At 40.8% G+C, this 22163-nt stretch overlaps 1 protein-coding gene, 1 long non-coding RNA gene and 1 other non-coding gene across 3 annotated transcripts in view; 2 read left to right on the forward strand and 1 right to left on the reverse strand.

The window, feature by feature from the left end:
- LOC145436473 (dipeptidyl peptidase 4-like) overlaps positions 1-22163 on the forward strand; it is a 58706-nt gene that overhangs the window by 197 nt on the left and 36346 nt on the right. The gene's annotated exons all lie outside the window — the stretch shown is intronic.
- Trnak-uuu (transfer RNA lysine (anticodon UUU)) lies at positions 7579-7651 on the reverse strand. Its single transcript has one exon. It is a non-coding gene; the product is annotated as a tRNA-Lys (tRNA).
- Positions 16236-18009, forward strand: LOC145449321 (uncharacterized). The gene is made up of 3 exons (XR_013918237.1): positions 16236-16358; positions 16687-16766; positions 17733-18009. It is a non-coding gene; the product is annotated as an uncharacterized LOC145449321 (long non-coding RNA).

The raw sequence follows: 22163 nt of genomic DNA on the forward strand, positions 1-22163 counted from the left end.
GGTCAAGCAACAAAGAATGCAAAATATGCATTAAATGACTTTGCACGATATGTTGAAGCAGTGTTTTCCTAACATTCAGTTATGGTGCTTGCTGTTGAAATTGTTGAACCCAGAAATTGTGAAGAATTTTTGCGTACTTATCTGGGATGCGAACTTAAACGGGTGCGTACTTAAGCGGTAGATTACTGTACTGCGTCCGCTGCGTCGAACGATACCAGAAAAGTGAGAATCGAGAGAAAAATTTAAAATCAACTCCAACTTCCCTATCCTTTAACATGGTAACGAAATTGAAAAAAAATTGAAGTCCCAAAAAATTTTCGGAAACTTAAAAAAAAAATTCTCGGCCAAACACCCCCCACGACTTGGCTCACACGAAATCTGGGACCGACCCAAGCAAGAATAGCCGGTTTGCCATAGGGCCGCGTGTTTTGGGTTAGGCGACACGCGGCAAAGTTGGGACAGTTATGTCGCCCACGTTAAAGTATAGGCGAGCTCGAAAATTTTCAAAGTCCAAACTCCCCTTTGAAATGCATGCATGGGCCACGTTAAAAGGTCTGCTCCCGCCAGGCGGGTCGAAAGGCCCCCGTGCTACAGCATAGTTATTAGAGTCATTAGCTTTTAGCTGCATTAGCTTTTCATTAGCGTACTTTTCATTAGCTTACTTTTTCATTAGCTTTCCATTAGCTTCATTAGCTTACTTTTCATTAGCTTACTTTTTCATTAGCTTAATTAGCTTTTCATTAGCTTAATCAGCTTTTCATTAGCTTTTCATTAGCTTAATTAGCTTTTCATTAGCTTAGTTAGCTTTTCATTAGCTTACTTTTCAATAGCTTACTTTTTCATTAGCTTAATTAGCTTTTCATTAGCTTAATTAGCGTTTCATTAGCTTTTCATTAGCTTAATTAGCTTTTCATTAGCTTAATTAGCTTTTCATTAGCTTAATTAGCTGCATTAGCTTTTCATTAGCTTGCATGTACAAAATAAAGGCACCCGAAAAACTCGAATTAAGTTGAGTCACAAAAAAAAAATCGTGGCTAGAATCGAGTCATTACTACAACCCGGCCTTATTGTGACCAGTTGAAGCACAGAACAGGAATTATTAATACAAGCATCAAAAGCCGGCTAGTAATAGGAAATGGCAAATGAGTTGTGTTCACAGCTTGACGAAATCGACATTCCATCATCAGACTTCATGATAGCTTAGACCGCGTCGCTATCGAGTATACCTTGGTGATTAGATTCCGATGGAGCATAATATGATTCGGATCGATTCGAGTGTTCGAGTACTAGTCATTATGACGGCATAACAGCATGGATGTTTTGGAAGCTCAAATATGTACTTTATATAGGCCTATGCGATCACAGAAAAAACAATGGCAATTACACTACATAAAAGATTTTTTTTCTAATCATACCTATTCATCATACTTTGTGACAACGCTCATTCATGATCACTGTTTCAAAGATGTGCGGTTTCTATGAAGATATGTAGTCTTATGCTTACTGTTTTGCAGGCTGTGATGGAACCATCGCTCAGTGTTTCAAGGATTTACATATAGGACGAAAACATCAAAACTATAATTCTCGTTAACTATTCTTTAAAAGGGTGCATGATTTCAGTACTCGATAATGTGGTGTCTAAGGTAATAATTCTAATGGTTGTGACGGGATAGCGTTGTGGTATAATCCACAGTTACAACATCCATGGATTGCGGGTTCGAGTCCGATCGAGATCAACTCCAGTGATCCTGCCTAATTGTTTTAGTTTTATCTAGGCTTATCTCCTCTTCGTCATATCATCCGTTGAAGTGGTGTCTTAAAAAGCCTAGAAGTGGGCCGTTCTAAAAGTCGGCAGCTACGGAATCGCAAATAGAGGATACCGGCTTGGTGTAAATGACCATTGTAGTCGACAAAAACCATTAATACCACAATTCTGATAATTTGCGTCGGGTAGTTACATATGACTATTTCCGGTGCACTGAAAATATGCGCTTCTTACCGGTATCAGTTAATTTATCAGAATGAACTGTAGTTTCGAAGGTAGGGTTATTTACCACGACGAAATCCTTCAAATTTTGATTTTACTTTTCTCAGTATTCGCGACATGTAGTACAAATGTAAATGGCATATCTGTCAAGTCGCGACCAACCTACTACATTGCCACAATGCGCAATGAAATAGGTCTGGTCGTTAAAAATACCCAATTATGTTTAATGGGACGGAGAACTGGCATATTGATATTTGTGGTTGCATAAAAGTTAGATATTTCAACTTACAACATCTTTCACGCTGTTGCGAAGCCATATTGAGTGATACACGAATATACGTGACTCGAAGGTACTCCGGCATTCGATTTTGCTCAGCCTTACTTACATCACAGAAGATCGTGATTAGAAGCACATATCGAGTCTAATAGTCATTTGCTACGTGATCATGCAACATCCAATTGCCACGCTCCCTTGTAACAACTCGGTGTCTGCCGCTAATAGCAGCACTCGAGATCAAAAGGTGGCCGCGTAATGTTGCTTACGTCACCACAATAACAAAGTCAGCTCAACATCCTGCATTCTGTAAATAATCCTGCCTATCACAGTGACTGTTTCATTTTTGCTGGATACAGCTTCCGAGAAAATTCATCCAGAGTCGGTGTTACCGGTGCCAGACGAAGTTCGCTTAATTACCGACTTGCCTTTGTGACGTGAAGTTTTAATTGCCGCCCTCTGTCGATCGACTCTGTCGCCACCGTTCTCCCGCCAATACAACAAAAGATCATTGTATTCACTGTGCGTCCGATGGATTGATGCTTGGTTGGCAGATGGCATCGCTTCAGTATTGTAAAAATTACTGGATTGTCAAAAACTCAAATCCATAATTAGAACTACAACCGTTATCACGACACAGTTGTCATGGCAATTCACTGCGGCAACAGTAACACAGGCATATCCTCAAAATACTTTCACTGTACAAATTCCTAAGATTTTCTATAACGCCTCCTCGTCCTGTCAGCCGCGTGAATGATGTATTAAAAAAGCCGTGTAGTGAACCGTGCTACAAGTGGTTTAAATGCGTAATCGTAATGAAGAACGGCGGTCTGGTTTAAATGACCATTGTGGTCGGAAAACACCATAAATACAACAAAAAAAGCAATCCATAGAGAAAATAATCAAGTACTTTTCCTTAACAACCTGTTGAGTAGTAATGCAAATAGTTTAAAAACAATAGCGACTTGGTATCATTAGCCAGATACTACTTGAGTACTCGGAAACAATACAAGTACGTTGTTACTGACCAATGACCATCCGAAGGAAATCACATATATATCAGGGGTGGCCATCCAAAATTTAGTTAGCCTGACCGCGAAAATTGAGATGTTCGTGACTGAATTATCATCTCCGACGCGTGGCGTTGCCAGGGTCAGTCTGATTTTTCTAGATCTTCGTATGTTACCATAAAGTAGAATTCTTCGCGCCTCGCGTGATGCAATGACGCTGGATTTTTCGCTTTTAACAGCGGTATCACCTCCAGAAAATCAAAAATTAAAACTACGGTCAATTTATATAATGGAGTGTAAATGTATTCGCATTTCGTAATTAAGGGAGTAGGCCTACATATCGTCTAACGCCCGACTACGCTGGTGCGCTCACAGAAAGGTCGTGAGCGATGAAATCTTAGGGCACGAAACTATGGACGCATGTTGGCCGAAACCTTTTACATTGATGCGACCAGGCGACTACTAGTTTTATCCGTGCAAAGTGAGCCCAGCAGTATACAGAGGCGACCTGAAAGATATGCAAGTACCAATGACATCGACCGAATTCATTTATTAACCTTAAACCAGTGGTTCCCAACCTTTTTCGACTCATCGCCCCCTTTTGAAGATCCACACCGATCATCGCCCCCCAAATATTGGAAACCGAAAAACAGCACTTCGTCAGCCCCTTCCCCCCAAAAAACGTTGGTCTTTGGCCCCATGGGGTGATAAACCAAACCCTAGACCCCCCTCAGCCCGTGGGCTTTTTGTCGCTACATATCAGCTATACCCTATTCCCTGTACTGTTTGGTGAGTCACCGTATTTCGTCTAAACGCGCGAAGCGCGACAAATTTATATAATTCATGTTTGAATCGGTAAATATATGGTCGATGTGGTATGTTGGAAAAGGTAGGACCCCTAAATAATAATTAAACATCTTCGGGCAGAATCGTTGTTATATTGACTTCTGTACATGATGCTATTTCGTGACCTCCTATATCTGCTATGTCAGAAGATATGGAAATCGTCAAAACGTACCAAACTAAAAGACGCACATGATTTCATATTCGTATTTCTTTACTGGCAAATAATTTTTTCCTTGCGGGATGGCATTTGTCCTGTAGGGTTAAGGTCGCCAGGACAGGAACATTCGACACCAGCCATTGAGGCGCCTATGGACAAATAAACATATATGTATATATATCGAAGTTTTCGGTCAGCACAAGGGCATTCCTTTTCGGCCAAGGTCTTCTCGCTGCTGATCGTTCTGGCACACTTCTCGGAGTCGCATTTTACATGGTATCTAACTTCATATGTCTTGGTGCGTCGTGGCGCAGTAATGGCCGACGCCGAAGTGTCCTATTTCCATAAATCATGCGTATTTTTGTTGGGTGACGGGGACCCCATGGAAATATTAAATCGCGCACAACGCGAAAATTGTTTAAAAAAGTCGCATTAATTTCTAAAAAATTACGCTATAATTCATGTCAATTCACGAATTAATTTTGGGCTTCCTTCGATTTCGGGTCCCCACCCCCAATTGGGGGGTTTGGGGTGCGGTAGTTGCGGTCCCGACTCCAATATAGCCGTTTTAACATACCATCGCCCCCTTCGTTGTTTTCGCCCCCTATCGCCCCCTTCGTCCGTTTTCGCCCCCCTATCGCCCCCTTCGTTATTTTCGCCCCCCTAGACCGCCAAATCGCCCCCTGGGGGGCGATATCGCCCACGTTGGGAACCACTGCCTTAAACGATGTTAGCGCGGCTAGAACATAAATAGTCAACAACATTCCAGCGCAATTATTCCAGAATTTCGTGTGGCCCTTTCGCAAAAATGTTGGTCACACCTGAGGTATACGCAGGGCGATTATATAGCTCACTCTAGGGATGTAATTTCACACAAGTATATTAAACTGTGTACACTGAATGACGAGACTATTTTCCCAAGGTCCACCCCGAATCCGAACTGCAACTCAAAATGTGGACGTGGACTTTCAAAGGTTCAATTCAATGAATGTATGTTGCGCTGAGCTGTCAATTAATTACAAGGCGGCGGCCCGCTCGCTTCCGGATCGGTCACGTCACAAAGAGAACAAATTGCGACACAATGGGCTCTCGAATGAGGCGTTTCTAACCGCCAAATAGCACAGACGTTACAATGACGCCGAAGTGTATGCTTTGAAATTACGGCTGTGTTGTTTAATAACGTAGCCTACGATAAAATGTAAGGAACCCGTAATCAAGGACAAGAAATGCATAGATTTGAGAAAGGCGCTAAGAATGTATACAACTGTACTGTACATCCTATTCACCAGTGGCGGCTCGTGACTAGTTGCAATCTTCATCATGATGACGTCATACCGGCATACTCTAGCATCACAATGTGACGTCATCGTATTCAAGCGAGACTTGCAGCTAAGAGTCTAGCTGTGCCGTGAGAGTTCACGTTTCTACTGTCGCAGTGTCGAGATACTCGGGCAAAATGCTCATCCATCGAAGCCGTATAAAATAATCAATTCAAATCAAAAAGAACCTCTGTTGAGAGAAAGTCCCTTATATCTCATTGTCTCTACGAATAAGCCACGATTAATTTACATCAACCACCCTGGAGAACATGCAGATCCTACAAGCTCATTGTACCGACAGACAAATTTATGGAATGTTCTTCAGGCTTAATTTATCTGGGACATAACATTCACTCTATCAAACAATTTGTTGAACTATCCACTTGCAATTGGGGAATTCGATGTGCTTTCTTACTCTTTGCCAAATATTAAAAAAATTTACTGGTATATATCTTGGAAATCAAATGCTGTCAATTGATGAGCAGTATCAGATGCTGCAAATCATTTCGAATAGTCTTTGAAGACGAAAGACGATAGCAGCGTCGGTGATTCGGCTTCGGAAACAGTGACGTGCGGTGAGGTTCACGGCTGGTGAGGCACGCCCCCCCCCCCCACCCACATACAAAAGAAAAACACGCACGTAAAGAGACTTGAAATGTGAATAACAACAGCAGCGGGTATAGAGTGCATTTTCTTTGCACACTGGTAGCCGTTGCAATTTCACATTCTATAATACATGTAGGACTGGCCGCTATTGTGCCAAATGGGCATGTTTAGACAAATAATAATTACTATCTTTTCAAGTAGACCTTCTGGTATAAATTATTCGACGAACATGAAAAAAACATCAGTTACAAATTTTATTCAGTAAAAAAACACTAGATTTGCTGAATTTCGAAAGAAAATGCACTAGGTCAAGTCAAAATACACTATATATATCTAGTGTTTGGGAATGGCACCACTACCACAAACAACAACGCAGGCTTTTGTAAGTATGGCTATCACAATCACATACCACAATTAACGGTTGAAGGGATTGCAGTCGAACACAGCATAAAGGACACAAACAACGACAATGCAGCCTATGCATATAGCTATCACATACCACAATTTAACGTAGCTATGGGTGCAAAATACATAGCCGCTACATATTAAGTAAGGGAATGTATTGGCTTCGCATTACGCATTGGCCGTCGCTATATTCTTATATAATTCCTAAAAGACTGTTCGATTCCGAAATCAGTAGCGCGTTTCACTCGGTTACGATTGTCCAATTGTTAGCGAATAGTGCATGAAGCAGATTCGTTTGTGCCTCACCTAGCCATCGTTTCTCTACGATGGCATTGTCTGTAATAAAGGCGAAGGTCACCTTCCTTGGCGATTTTTGGGGGTTCTGGTGCTCTGACACTGTTAATATTTAGATATTGGGAATCAGTGTGACTATAGCATTTCATTGATTCCAGTTATTAAGAATTCCGAGCTATTTATGATGAATTGCATTGTTGCAGGTGAGGCACGATCCGCCCGTGCCTCACCTGTGCCTCACCTCTCCTTTCGCGCTGTATTTTTGAATAATAATTATGCAAATTGATGATGTTTGGTGAAAAAATGTTCCAATTTAGTTATTTATGAACATCGATGTGTAACATCAATATAATCATCGGCTCATGGAGGGGTTTCACAATTTTCACTTACTCATCCAGACGACCTCACCTGCCTCATTGGACCGCGCGTCACTGTTCGGAACAGCATACGAGATTTCAGCCTTGAAACGACAAATGCACGCGCGCACACTCACATGGTCTCATGTCGCATGTGCGAAGTTCATATTAACACCTAATCACAAAATCATGGGTGACATATCATAATTTTGTATTACCGATATTGCTTGGTGTATTCGGCTAGTTCTGAAAAAGAAATCTCCCACTACGAACCATTCTTTAAGATTGTAAAATATTTTTATTAAACAGCGATAAAGAAAATCACGCCCGATAAGGGACTTGAACCCTTGACCGTTGGATTAAAAGTCCAACGCTCTACCGACTGAGCTAACCGGGCTCACGATCTTGCCGCTCTCTCGAAGAACTCTGTTACAAAAAATGATAAATGCCATCGAACCTAATCTGCATAACAAAATCATATTTGTAGGCGTCTATGTTATTTTTCGTGCGACCAAACCCTGAACATTGGAACTGTGTAAATTACCAGCAATCATGAAAAGGAAATGGTTGTTTTTACTGGTATTGAGTTTCTACATCTCTTCCTTATGCAATAGTCTTTTTATTCAATATGGCGAGTACCTTCCATTTAATCCATTTGATAACATTACAAGTTTGCAGAGGACAAAACAGTGCGGATACGGGATTTGCGAAGGCACGCCTTTGTAGTATTCATAATTTCTAGTCGTGGTGAAGATGGGAAGAACATTACGAAGCTAAATAAATACAAATTGTCGATATAGGAAGTGAAATATTATTGATGCTATGGGAAATTAAACAATAAACTCTGACAATTGAAGATTGTAGATGAGCGACTGAACCAGAGCGCCAGCGATGATTTTAGCATCTCAACAGAATTCGCAATATTTTGCCTGAAAATTTGACGGGACTGTTGAATGTCAAATGTCGTTGTTGACTTGTATTTTGGGTGGATTTGCACGAATCCTGCTCCAAATTTTGGGGTAGAGACAGGATTTTTGTATTGGCATTGCTCGGTAACGTACAGCTTTCACATCGAATTTCGTAATACAGGCTAATACGCATGCAATGGGACCGCAAATATTTGCGTTTTGATGAGCTTGACGGTCAATCAGTCAGTAACCTTCAACTATACAGCCAGGCATGTTATGATATTGGCGAATGCGACAGGCGTCGTCGTTTGAACAAGGTATCACAGGGCGTCTTTTTGCATATTTGTTACTCTGCATGAACTTTTGATTTATGGTGACGTATTAGAGATTAAGCAGTTCTCCAGTCGGTTCGTGTGGTGTATGTTATTATAGCCTAGTCCGGATCAGGTAGCCTACCAGAGTCATTCTAATCATTAGTTTTCAATTACTATTTTATTAAAATGCTGCTAAATCTGACTGAGTGCTTCAATTCCAATTTGTATTGTGTGGTGGAATTTCAGTTAGTAATAGGCTATAAACTAACGTCTTGAGTGCTACGGAAATTTATGAATGATTTTATTTCGTGACATCTGAAACTCAGGAGTGTCATAGGTTACTGACAATTCCTACAATGGGGTCGTAAATGCGAGTTATATACATCGTAATCGGGTGGTAGCGCACGGCATTTGGTGTCACGACCGAGTTCCATGTGAAAAACTAAGCAATCTGCTGTCCTGTTTTACTTTGTAAATGTTGTACATTTGCATGGAAGCTCCCATAGTAGTTAAGGATCGACGCATTGAAACATAGCAGTAGTATTTCAAGGACATTATTCTACCAATATCAAAAACGTGTGGATCTGAGGTTTTCAAACTAGGGTCGTAAAAACATCCGAGGAGTGGCGCGAAGCCGCTTGAGAGAAATGATGCTTCTTAGACGCGGAATGAGTCGAAGTTGTGCTGAGACTTTCATGATTAAACAATAGCAATAATCCTAATTATATTTTGATGGTAATGTCATAATTGCATCGTACCACCCACACACAGATGCTAGATTTTGACTGATATAGAACATTGCACTAATCAGAAGATGTTCATTGGTGACGTGTAACTGGTGAATGCGAGTATTGCAGTGCCATTTTTTATATTGCGTATTGTTAGGTACGTTTGAGCTAAGCTCAAGTGTAGCAACCGAAAGAAATAGGTACCAAAATCAGTAAAATATCTATGTGCTATACGTGAGGCGATTGTACATCATTATGTTTAACAAAATATCCAACTGAACATTTTTGTGCAATGTCGTATTTACCGTCAGCTCGTAATTATTTTTCTCTGTGTAGTCCGAATTCTATATTTGTTATGTCTCAACAGCCATAACATATTCCATGCCACCAAACAATGCCTGGTTGCTATTTTAGGTGTAATCGGGTAGATGTTTTTTTACTATCATCAAGGGTGGCATGTCGAAAAGGTTTGATAACTACTGGTGTAGACTGTAGAGACTGTAGCGTATAGAAGCTTGGCATCGGGATGCCTCAATTGAAGCATATGATTTAGTCGATGCAATTCTGTATAGAAACAAGAGCTGGGCGCAATGCTTAGAGTACTCAAAGGCGTAGTGTAGTGAGACACGATTATTTCAAGTAATGACATTATAAGCCAGTTTCCACTAACAATCATCTTCTCAGAGATAAGTATATCTTCGATAATATCCACGTTGATTACCATTTGACCATTACCCATTTTTGGTTCTAAAGAGCTTCTTGGCAGGGGCGTAGCCAGAAAAAAAATTGAGGGGGGGGGGGCGAAATATTTGATGAGTCAAAGGGAGATACAGAGCGTTTGTTTCAAGATACCGCCAGCCGCCACCTGATGTAGAAGCCTCCTACTTTCCCACGAATCTGTGTCGGTTCACTAAAATTAAGATGAAGGTCACATCTGCATACTTTATCGCGGCGTGTCTGGTGTATCGTTGTAACAAAGATTAAAGATATCGCTCTATAGAGTATTACGCCATCGAAACAGCTATCCGCAAGAGGTAGCCTATCATCGGGCTATGGTCATTTTCGCAATATTTAGTTTTCTTTGGTAAGTTTGTTTTTATGACTCCCGGTGAACTCTAGTTGCGGTCTCAAAAATGTTGCTACTTGAAAAGATAGTGATCTTTCTTCTCAGCAAAACATCAGTGATTGCTTTAGTGTTATTCGTCTCATAATAATCTGGTAACTTCTTACCTGATGCCGGCCAATCACGGCTGAGTGGACACGACTTTCAATAGGCTAGTGATAACACAGTGTCTATACCCAATATCCGTAACCATTGGCTAGCTTTCTTGCAACAACATGGTCATTGAAAACAAATCATAAAACAGATGGGAGCAAAATTTGAATGTATTGCCAAAAACTATGAATCAATTTTATTTCAACTCTATTCGTCGCCTCACGCCTGCCATATTCGTATCAACTCGATCGATCTTGTCCTCGTTCATCCTTTCGCGATGGCAATGAATCACACATAAATCTGAGAGGCGATCGGAAGTCATTGTTGGGCGTAGCCAGGTCTTGACCCGCTTCATGGAGGAGAATGACCTTTCAACCTCCACCGTTGTTGCTGGCAAGGCCAGGATGACCTGGATCGCACTGTGCACGCTTGGATAATCCTTAGCACTCAGAAGAAGGTCACGTAAACTTTCCTGGTTAACTTGGGAGTTCAAAGACGATCTCCAGAGAATTACTTCGTTACCAAGGTTATCCAAAGAATACAAACGCTCAATCTCATCTTACTTGGCTGGCTTGTTTGGTGGAAGGATGGATAGCAACACAAGTAATGAGGGGTTGTCCCTGAAACGTTTCCGGAGAGAGTTACTCAATCCGTCGATGTACGGGACATATACCGAACGCCGGAAATATTCCAAAGCCGATTCAGCACAGACGTTAGCACGGTAAACTTGTACCTCAACTATTCCAGGCATCTCAGCTCTTCTACTCCGAGTACTGCACAGGTTTATTTGTATATCTGCATCGAAACTTCCGGGTCGTTGCGGTCACGGTCAAGAATGCTCTGTAGAGAATTAAACAAGCTCTTCACGCATGGCATGCTGATACCAGCGGTCTGGAGCTCGCGTGCTAGTGGTTCTATAAAAGCCGAAAATCTTCCAATCAAGCAAACAGCATAAGCGACCTCAGATTTTTCTAAAGCAGTTTTCAAAGAGAATGCCTTTCCCCTAGTCTCACTGCTTGTTTCCCTCGACAAAGAACCAAGAGCATCTAGTACACGCAGAAAATTAGACTTGAAGGTGCGGATGCTCTTATATTTCTCGGACCACCTGGTTGGGCACACTGTAAAAAATAAAGGTGGGTTTTTGGCTAAAATTGAGGTGGAAACGATAATTCCTCCTTTCACAAGAGGTAGGAACATGGTATACACCTCTGAAGAAGGTGAAGTACGTCTTCCCACCTCCGACAATAGATCATCCACCTCCAAAAACTCTCCTATAAAGTGATATACGATACACCACTTTATAAGGAGGGTTTTAGGAGGTGGAAGATGTATTTTCGCGCGAGATCATATAATGCATCACCTGATAATGAATCTGAATGCGAATGCATAATTGTAAAAGACCTCCATCTGTAGTTTATCATGATCACGCACGATTCAACAATGCTGAAGAGACTTTATTACACGTCCGTCCGCCGAAGCGGTCAGTAGCAAAAGCGGAAGTGAAAGCACGATGCGATGATACTACAACTGACGTAAGGAGCAGTATAAAACACAGCTGCTACACTATTCCGATCGAACTTGAGAAGTGCCTATAGCAGCAGTCTCACAAAATACCATAAAAAAGTTAAAAATCATCAACAAAACCGCAAACACGGGCATGACCTCACTACATTAGCAGAACACTAGCCCTAAACCAGGGCCGGCCAACCCGTGGCCCGCGAGGTAATTTCCGAAATTGGTAATGTTATAAGAAATGAATTGCACAGATCGTGAACTTGCAAGGCCGACCAAAAATTTGATTAGTCTGGAAGCAAGACTTGACATGTTATGATTAAAATATAAGTTACGACACATTGGCATTTCCGTGAGCCAGTCACACTTTGGTAGATCTTCGTACACTACAATAAAGCAGAATAATTTGCGATAAATCTATCAAAAGTAAATATTTTCTACACGCTTCGCGCAACATGTTGTCACTCGATTTCTTGCATTTAATATTGTTACCCCTTTGTGAAAATGAAAGAACGCCCAATGTATCAGATGGAGTCTAACTATATTCTCGATTACGAGACAAAGTCTCGTTCATCATATGCGACCTAGCTTTTGCGCTCGCAGAAAGACCGTCGACTATGAAACCTAGACACAAAACGATTGACGCATGTTGGTCGAAGCTTTCGAAATTGATAAATCCAGGTGCTGAATAGTCCAGTCCTGGCAAACTGAGCCCAGCGATATACTGCAGGCCCGCAATATAGTCAAGTGACAATATTATTGAGCTATTAACTTCGAAAAATTGTCGCGCTTCGCGCGGCTAGTGGCCCGCGCAATATTTCGTCGATCGAATGTGGCCCTTTGGCTGAAAAGGTTGGCCAGCCCTGCCCTAAACTAACATCAATGAACAAATTCCCCAAACTAAAACCATAACAACGCCGTGCCACATCATGGGGAGAATTACCGCACCGGGAGAGACACAAGCTCCATCCCTTCCACGCGCGCTTACATCAGATCCGCCAGTGAAACAGTTATTATGAAGTGACAGTCAAGTCTTCAAACTTCTCATATTGATGCAAAACTGCTTCTTCAATCGGTTCAGATAGCCAATGCCGTAATCGAATTTCCACCAATCTTTCAGCATACCGTTACTGTCCAGGAATCTTGAGAATTGCAGCCAAATGAGATGATTTGATGAGATGATTTCAGAGATGGGCGGATTTGGGGAATCTGTATCCGTCCTGATCCAACAGTCAAATAGGATTTCGGAGTCCGACAGCTGAGTAACAAAATTAGGATCCGAAAAAAATCCTGCTATTGATTTAGTGCTATTTCACATAAATATAGCCTGCAAAACAGATATGAACATTACAATCAAAAAATTAGTATCAACAAATGCCTTACAAGGGTTTATATATATTACATTTCAAATCAATAATCTTAGGTACGGTATATATTTTGAATATAAATGCAAGTGGTAGGAACTAGGCAGAGAAACTAAGATAAAAAGACTGCGAGAACAGAGAAAGCAATATTAGTTGCTTAATGGAGAGAGTTAACATAAGTAAACCAGGCATGCCATGATGCATTGCTGATGCCAACAACAAAATTAAATATTGTGTTACTGTGACTTGGCCAAGACCACTAGGCCCCCTACCATAATACTCCTGTAGAATGATACTAAATTTTCACAAGAAGTAAGCAGTCACAGAACAGCCATGTATCAAACAAAATGGATGAATCAATCAAAATTATCACTTGATAAAGCAGCACAGCAATGAATAGGAAATATAAATATTATTATATAACCAGCATGATGATGTGCGCAATCAATCAAAGAGTACCGGTAGTTCTTCAGTTCCAGTGTGTTTCCGAAATCATAAACATGCATAATTGACCATGCCAGCATATATTCATACATTACCTCACCACACAATCATTCCAAATGACAGCAGAAATCAGAACCACCACGCTACCTCTGCAACAACACGGACACCTCGCTCTTCTGTCATCCTGACAACTGATATCAAGTAACCTAATGGCAGATGAACATGCAGTATAAGAATCAATGTCTGATGAACAACTGAATTCGAAAACAAACACTTCTGCAGCTCGCTTGCAGGAACCTGCCGTCGTCCTCGTTCAGCATTCATCATCACATCACTGCACAGAAACTTAATTATGTTGCTTACGCATTTCAAAGACGTGACTGGTATCAGCGGTTTCAACGTTGTCATATATTCCCGAAACCAGCCTGGGCTTGATCCATAGCAATGAATGCATTTAACTACGAAAATAATATCGAATAATATATACTAAAGTAATGCAACGCATCAGTTACTTGCGCGGCGATTCCGTGAAGTCAGCTTAGTTTCCGCGGGAACCACATTCTCAACCGTTCAACCATCGAGTTTCATAAACACCGATTTACTTATGGTTCGACTTGCATCTTACTATCCTTTTCAGTCAATTTCTAGTCTGTACTCAATAATGATAGTTATAATATTTATTTAGTGTACTAAGTAGTAATTCGAACACAAAAAGCGAAGATTCTAATATCTCATGCTGACTGATCAGCCATGTCGGTTACGCTTTAATTAATCAGCGTTCGAACCTCGAAGCAGACAGATCGAAGAGACCGCGTTGGCGACGCATGTCTTCTCTTGAATTTCATTATGAAGATTATTCTTATGACTTGTGCTTTTTCTTACTACACAGACACTAGCTGTACGTTTTGAAATATGAACCGCTTCTTCCTGTTAAGGAATGCGGTATGAACGCATTCTTTTCTCGCTAGCATAAACCCGTATATAGTTGCTCAACTGTTCCTGTCGTTGTCGGCTGTCTGACGATCGGCCGCCATATTGGAGAATGGAGATTACATTACGCCACGTGAAGAAATGGAAGGTGAGACGATAATGGACTAATGAATGAATTTTCATGCTTCAAACTTGCCTTTTCAAATCTACATCCTTAAGTCAGAGTGAGCTTTGTTTCAGTTCAGTTGAAATAATTGTTCAAAAATTTTTTAGTAACTGCAATTTATGGTCATTTTCTGATATGTTAGGCTTTCCATATTTTGGAAATCAAAAAAGAGGACACTTTTTCAGAAATTTGCAACTTGCAAAACCGGAGTAAAATTCTGAAAAACCGGTTAATTTTTCCCACTTTGTGATCGGTTGACTAAAAAAAAAAAAAAGGTCATCACGTCTGCTCAGAACTCCAAATAACGTTTTTACTCCATATTGCTAGGTGGATGACTAAAAAATAAAATAAAAAAAAGGTCATCTTTTCGCTCAGAGGTAAATTCACCGTTTTTCACTCTGAAATACCCGCCGGAGCTTCACTTCTGTGCTAATATGCGGCATATCACTCGCAATTTGCTCTAAATCTGCCTAAATGTTCAAAAAAGGACAACATCTCAAAAAAGAGGACAAAAGGGCGTCCTCCGAGGACACTTTCAAAAAAGTCAAAAAAGAGGACAAATCCCCTTAAAAGAGGACGTATGGTAAGCCTATGATATGAAACCATGCTATATAGTAGATCCAGTAGGGAATTGGTGTACGCAGCACAATTGGGCGACTGGCAGGCTGACTATCACTTGTAGCTGGGGCTGGGCACAATGATTCGAGTACCCAAACCTGAATCTTGAATTTAGTATTAATTCTTATGATTCGAGTCGAGTAGTAAAATACGATATTTTCGAGTACCGGTACTGATATTACGCTTCTCTCCACTGAAAGTTACTTTATACCCTAGAATTATAGTTTCGATACTAATTTTCACAGTTGAAGCCTTAAACCTTGATTGGCGGTATCGTAGCATACGAAACCTATAGTACCAAAGCTACCAAGGTTACTGGACGTAGCATATTTCCGAAGTCATGATCATCCAACAGCATCGTCACCAAGTCGAATGAAATTGATGAAGTCGAAAAATACCAAAGCATTTTATATGTGATGGATAAAAGGCATTAAATTCTTGGTGGTGGCATAAACGGTACATATTCCAACTTTGACATCTTACATTCTGTTATGACGCCATAATGAGTGATACTTGATTACTTGACCCGACTCGAAGCATATTACGTGATTCAGAATTGAATCACTCAGGTACTCGATTTTGCCCAGCCCTACTAGTAGCATGAAAAGTTCGACTGGCTCATCAAGGCAAAGTAAAGCCTATAAATTTAAATCTGCTCATTTTTGCTGCTTCACCTGTTAAAAAAATGATTTGAGGTTCGGTTTGACGAATTTTTCTCCAAATGAAATATTTATTCTGTTTTACTGCATATTTCAAATTTCGACTGCTTTGCAGAAGACCCGTCCCTGAAGACGAGATGAGCATGATTTCCCCTCCACGCGGAATTGGTTGAAAATATGATTGATAGGATGAAGCGCAGAAGCTGACATCGATGTCCCGAAGACAAAATGATGGATTGTGATTGGTATGTTTTTCTCTTTCTGCTATTATATCTATTACTTTTGTTGTAATAAAGCTGTTGATTTTGACATAAGCATTGATCTCTTCAAATATTTGCATTGGGTAGGTAATTTCCATCTATAAATTGCCTCTCCGGATATAGGCCTATAAAGCGTTCTTCAGTCATGTTGCAATTGCACGGCATCAATTTTCGCACTGTTTTTAATCTATACTAATCTGTCATTACGACGCGACGCGTTGACGCACTCCACTCTGCTGTATTGTAATGAGTTGATGTTGACCTGTATGTATTCAGTGATCAACTTGGACTTATAATATATTTTGTTTTACAGCATCTCAAAATCTAGACCGGATTGTTTCTATACCTACAATTTTTCATGAAGGATGTGGCAATTTCTTCCAGGTTCAACAGGTACGGATTTTTATGAATATTATAAGTACCTGTTTGCTTAAAATTTGGGATGGGAAAAACTATTCCACTACTGGCACAAAATCGAGCTTCAACTGTAGTCGAGTCGTGGAGATTCGGAGACGATTTTAAATACTGAAAATTACGTTTTATATTATCAATTATTGAATTATAGTATCAATACATTTCTGTTAATGTGGTGTATTCAACCTTTTTTAGTGAGGAGCAAACCTAAAACCGGTGTTACAAGCCCATGCTCCCTTTTCAGCTCGGTCCCACAACCCGCAGCTCTAACTCTGGGTCCGTGAAGCACATCTTTATGGTGTTTGCAGACCTCTAAAATTTTTTATCTGAATGGTAATATAATTTGTGATTTTCTTAGCTCGGGTAAAGCATCACTTCGGATATTTCTAGGTTATTACAGTGTAGAAGTAGTGATTTCAAATCCACGTCAAAGCTACTTCAAGTGGAAGTAGGAAATGAAGGGCTGCAAAGTACTCAAGTAGTTCGAAAAGTAGATATCAGCAGTTATCCGAGGTTGCTACTTTAAACTCGCCAAGATGTATATTTGTAACTTGCAAAAAAAGGACTATTGACAAGAGGTGGTTGGCGGTTGCCCTATTATTGAGCATGATTTGAACTAAAACTTTAGGGGTGTCTGCACGGATGCCTTGCCCTGATGTATAAGAAAAGGGGTCCGCACCGACAAAAAATTGAGAGCCACTCTACTAAAGGTTACTGTTCACATTAGCTGATGACTCAAAATGGTCATCACTTCCACCTGGCCAAGTCCGCGTATACATTGGCCTATTTGCTATTTGATATCATATGTTGACTGAAAATAGGATCCGCAGTGCCCTGCTGCCGGTATATTTCATAAGCTGAATACTGAAATAACATCAATGTGTGTGTGTGTTAAGTGTATGTTTGACCTGATGCTTCTTTCACATAATAATATATTTCTTCAAGACACCCACATCCGCGTGCCCTACAATTTGCTACGATACAACGAAGAAAGAGTGGACCGTCTGGTTTGATGTTGAAAAGGTGAAGAATATCGAGAGCTTCCATGAGGCATTTGCAGTGATGCTAGAAATTCATTGGATCTTCGAAATGCAGTTTGTGACTGTCATGTCAGTTTTTCTGGCGCGTTTGCCAGGTGTAAAAGACATCAGTACTGCAGAGTATGCCAAACTGGATCACATTCGTGACTAATTTGCAAATAAAGGCATTGGAATGAAGGTGATTTAGTGTTTTGTGAAGGCTTAAAGTGTGGTTGTATGCTGTACCTCGAGGATATCCGGGTAGGATGAAGCAGAATCCGGATAGGGCAAGGTGGAAAGTTGCCCACCTTGTGATGAGGTGGGAAAATAACCACCAGGTGAGAATAAGGTGTAAAATTTCCCTCCTCTTTTGAAGGTTTTTTTTGAAACACCTTAAAAGGTGGGCCCAGTTTTTAGAGTGCAGAATAACGGTATGGTAATCCCCAAAATGCTGCGTCTTTTGGGACTATCTCTGAAAAAACGGATAGTTTCCCTGATGATGTCACAGGTGTTTCCTGATTACAGGAACTTTACTTTGGTCGTTAATGACCAAGTTCAAACAATGAGAGGCACAGTGTACAAAGATTGCTCGAGAGTACTTATCATGAATGCGTTTTTGTACACCACTCACGTGACCTGCCATCGTCGATGCCCCATCGTATCCCTGCCCGACCAATTTTTGAAAATCCAGCCCAATTGTAGAGAGATGAGATAAAATACTTTCAGAAATTGCTTCTGCGGAAACGGAATCCATTTCAACAAATCCCGTGAAACTTTCGTGTACTTTATCACCTTTCACATAGGCCTACCTCAAAGCAATGCGGAGCTGTTCTTTTCCGGCAATATCGCAAGACTCGTCGGCTATTACAGACACGAACGATTCGTAAGCCTCAGCGACGATCTCTTCAACAACCATATTGCCGGCAATCCTGAGCATCTTATTTTGTATGGTAGGGCTAGTGTACTTGGCATTCCCGGACATTCGATCAAAATGTTTTATCAAATATTCGTCCCCAGCGTCCATGCGAAACTGAAGGAGCTTCATAAAATTTCCTTCGTGTTGGGAATACCCGCGGAAAGCGATGTTATTTGAGACACAGAACATCACCGTCTTAACTATCGAACTCATTATATTTCTATTTTCTCTCACTTGCACGCCATGTGCAGTGTTCAAGCTTGTGCAGTGTGCACACATTTTGATCATTTTCCATACTTTCGAGAAAAGTTTTTGCAGCCGCAGTTGCTTCTTTATGGTGAGAAGTCTCTCGATGAGCCGTAGCCTTTTCAATAAATTTCTTGAAATCGATGCATGGCTTTTTGACAAGAGCAGCATTTTTGAGGTTACCATGCTTAAGACGTGCTTGCATTACAAGGCAAATCTTGCACAAACCTCCTCCATCTGAGAGCTGGGTATAGACCAACCATCTGGAATATCTATCATCATCGAGCCACACTTCAAGAAACATGCGGCGATCTTGCCTCGTAGTATCAAGAAGTGGCACGTTTCTCAAAGCATCCGAAGTCAGAAGTCTATATCTCTCAGCATCGCCAAGCTGCGAATGGTGGTCAAGAATATATCCAATATCGTTTGTTTTTCCCACCTCATATGATTTTTGGGGCTCTGGTATATCGGCAATTACATCTGACGCTTCTACTAGCGAAGGAACACAACTCACTATTCCTTCTGTTGGCTGCGCATCTCGACTCCTCGCAGGGAAAAAGCTGTCCAGTCTTGTTTGTTTCGATTTTGACATTGAAACGTAATGCGGAATCCAAATCAATTACAATCCTTAAGGCCTCTCTACACGGCACCGAATGCTTCACACCTCCTGTCTACACCGCAAGCAATTTGCTTCGTGGTCTTTAGTAAACAAAATATTTCACCACAACAAACCCACAATTTAAACTACCCATCAGATAAATATACTATACTATGTGATACCCATCCACTTCAATATAACCTATAGACATTACGTAGCATTGTTTTGTGTAGCTCATTGAACAATGTGTGTCTTAGGTGGGTTAAAATAATAGAACCACCAATTATACCGATTATACCCAACAAAGATCCTGATAGTCTGCGGTCGCGCTCAGCGAACCATATGCATACATAATAAAACAAGCTAATGGCATCGCTGTAAGGTGGCAAGTGGCCTGTTGAGAGCAGACATGGGGTAACCGTGATTAGTAATCGTAATCGATTACGACGATTACAGCATTTCCAAGTAATCGTAATCGCAATCGATTACATTCGAAAAAAATCCGAAGTAATCGTAATCGTAATCGACTACTTCACATATCTAATCGATTTCTTAGTGAAAGAACGATTACTTTTCATTTGTGCAATGCCCATGACATAAAGTGAACAATGAACATTCATGAGCAACGAAGAGTGTGATTTAAAACAGGTTTTGGATAGCAGAAATGTCGGGTTTTCAAACGCCTCTGTACTCATTATTGCGTCACAAGTATTAGCATGGTTCTTGATTGCGTAACGAATTATCCGCACGTAGTGAATAGATATTCGATGTAAATAATGTAGTACTGTGATTGTAAGAACACCCGCTGTGGATTATGTCACTGCACTGATTATTACACTGCACACGCCACTACCTCGCAGCAGGATAATAATCACCACTCGGCCTAGTTTCGAATAGTAACGTATATGTACAAATTGTACATTGTACAATGTATTGATGTTTTGTTATGCTTAGGTAAACGCAATCTGACCGTAGCTGATTGGCTAGCTGTAGGCCTGTATACAATGGACAGCGATTTGAAATTATTTACTCGTCAAATTAAACATGACAATTTCTACATCGAAGCATTAAAAACCAGGCTGCTGATAAAAAAATCATAACCGAGCCGTTATTTTCCGTTACTCGTATAACGGCAGATCGAAATATCTGTATTAAGTGGATTGCAGTCAGAAGTTGATGTTTACCTTATCATATTCTCATACGGCCCTACTTAAAACGGGCAATAATTGTTCTTTCGCAATTTTATACTCATCATTCGGATATGCCACTAGCCATCCGCTTACACACCATGCTAGCGTGGATTTCAGCTAGAATCAGTACTGAAACAGCACTCCGCCACCGCCATTCTCACAAATGGTGATCTTGAGCTCCCCATAAGGCGATCAATGAAGCTTGTGGCGGGCGAAGTCCCCAGACCCCCCTTAAGGACCGGACTTTTCACAAGAACTGGAAAACGCGATTTGATGCGATGGATCCGCTGTGCATTTTCTGTCAAGTCGCGCCAAGCGCGAATATTTAGGCTCATAATTTACGACTATAACTTTGTTGTATGTTGTTAACTCGTGACCTCCTGTCTGCTATATAGTCAACAGATATTGGAGTCGCCCAAAAGTAGCAGACGAAAAGAAAACTAAACGAAAAACTTTCGTGAGACGCACCCAAAATTGTCATTTGTGCACGTGACTCATCATTTTCCTCAGTGAGTGCCCCCGGTGGCATTTGTATTGTGGGGCTGAGAGTGAGAAGACTATTTTTCGCGACCATCCAGCGCGGCTATGGACAATGGACAAATACACAATGTTTCAGCCAATGTAGCATGTCTTGGGGTGTTGCGGCGCGGTATTGGCTGGCACCGAAATACCTATTTCTGTGTGAATCATGCAATGGCATATTATGTCATACACAGGAAATGACGTCATAATGTCTCATTTAAAAATAAATACCTTCTCTCATGAGACCTTTTCATCGCATTGTTGTCTTCCAAAGATAAACTTTCAGAAGAAAAATTAATGTAATCGTGAGTAATCGCGATTACTTTTCCAAAGTAATCGTAATCGTAATCGACTACACGCGGATTTTGCTGTAATCGTAATCGTAATCGTAATCGCGTGATTCATAAGTAATCGTAATCGCAATCGATTACATTCTTGAAGTAATCACCCCATGTCTGGTTGAGAGGCCTTTAATATCGCACCTCGCAATGGTATAGTTACATTAGTAATTACAAATCTGCCCCCGAAAATCTACTTTATATTACTTTACGAATTTTTTTTTTTTGGGGGGGGGGGCGATCGCCCCGTTCGCCCTTCCAGGGCTACGCCAGTGCTTGGAGGTACAGAACTTCAATATACACATATATTTTTGTTCTAGTTTCTTGCGTCCGCCCCGAACGTTCTTCCGTTACCACCATGTGGCTAGTATTCGGGCTTGATACTTGCCGCTTGATGGAAACCATAATGAGCAATATAGTGAATCTAGATTGCTTTAGTCAGTGTATCGTTTCATATATTAAGAGATGCCGACTTTACCTTAGAAGAAACGTGCCACTAATTTGGTCTTACACAGAATACTTATTATTTCTTTGACTCCCAACATAG

This window comes from Botryllus schlosseri, chromosome 1 (genome assembly GCF_051294905.1).
Source record: "Botryllus schlosseri isolate E-star chromosome 1, Bs_hap1, whole genome shotgun sequence".
NCBI lineage: Eukaryota > Metazoa > Chordata > Ascidiacea > Stolidobranchia > Styelidae > Botryllus > Botryllus schlosseri.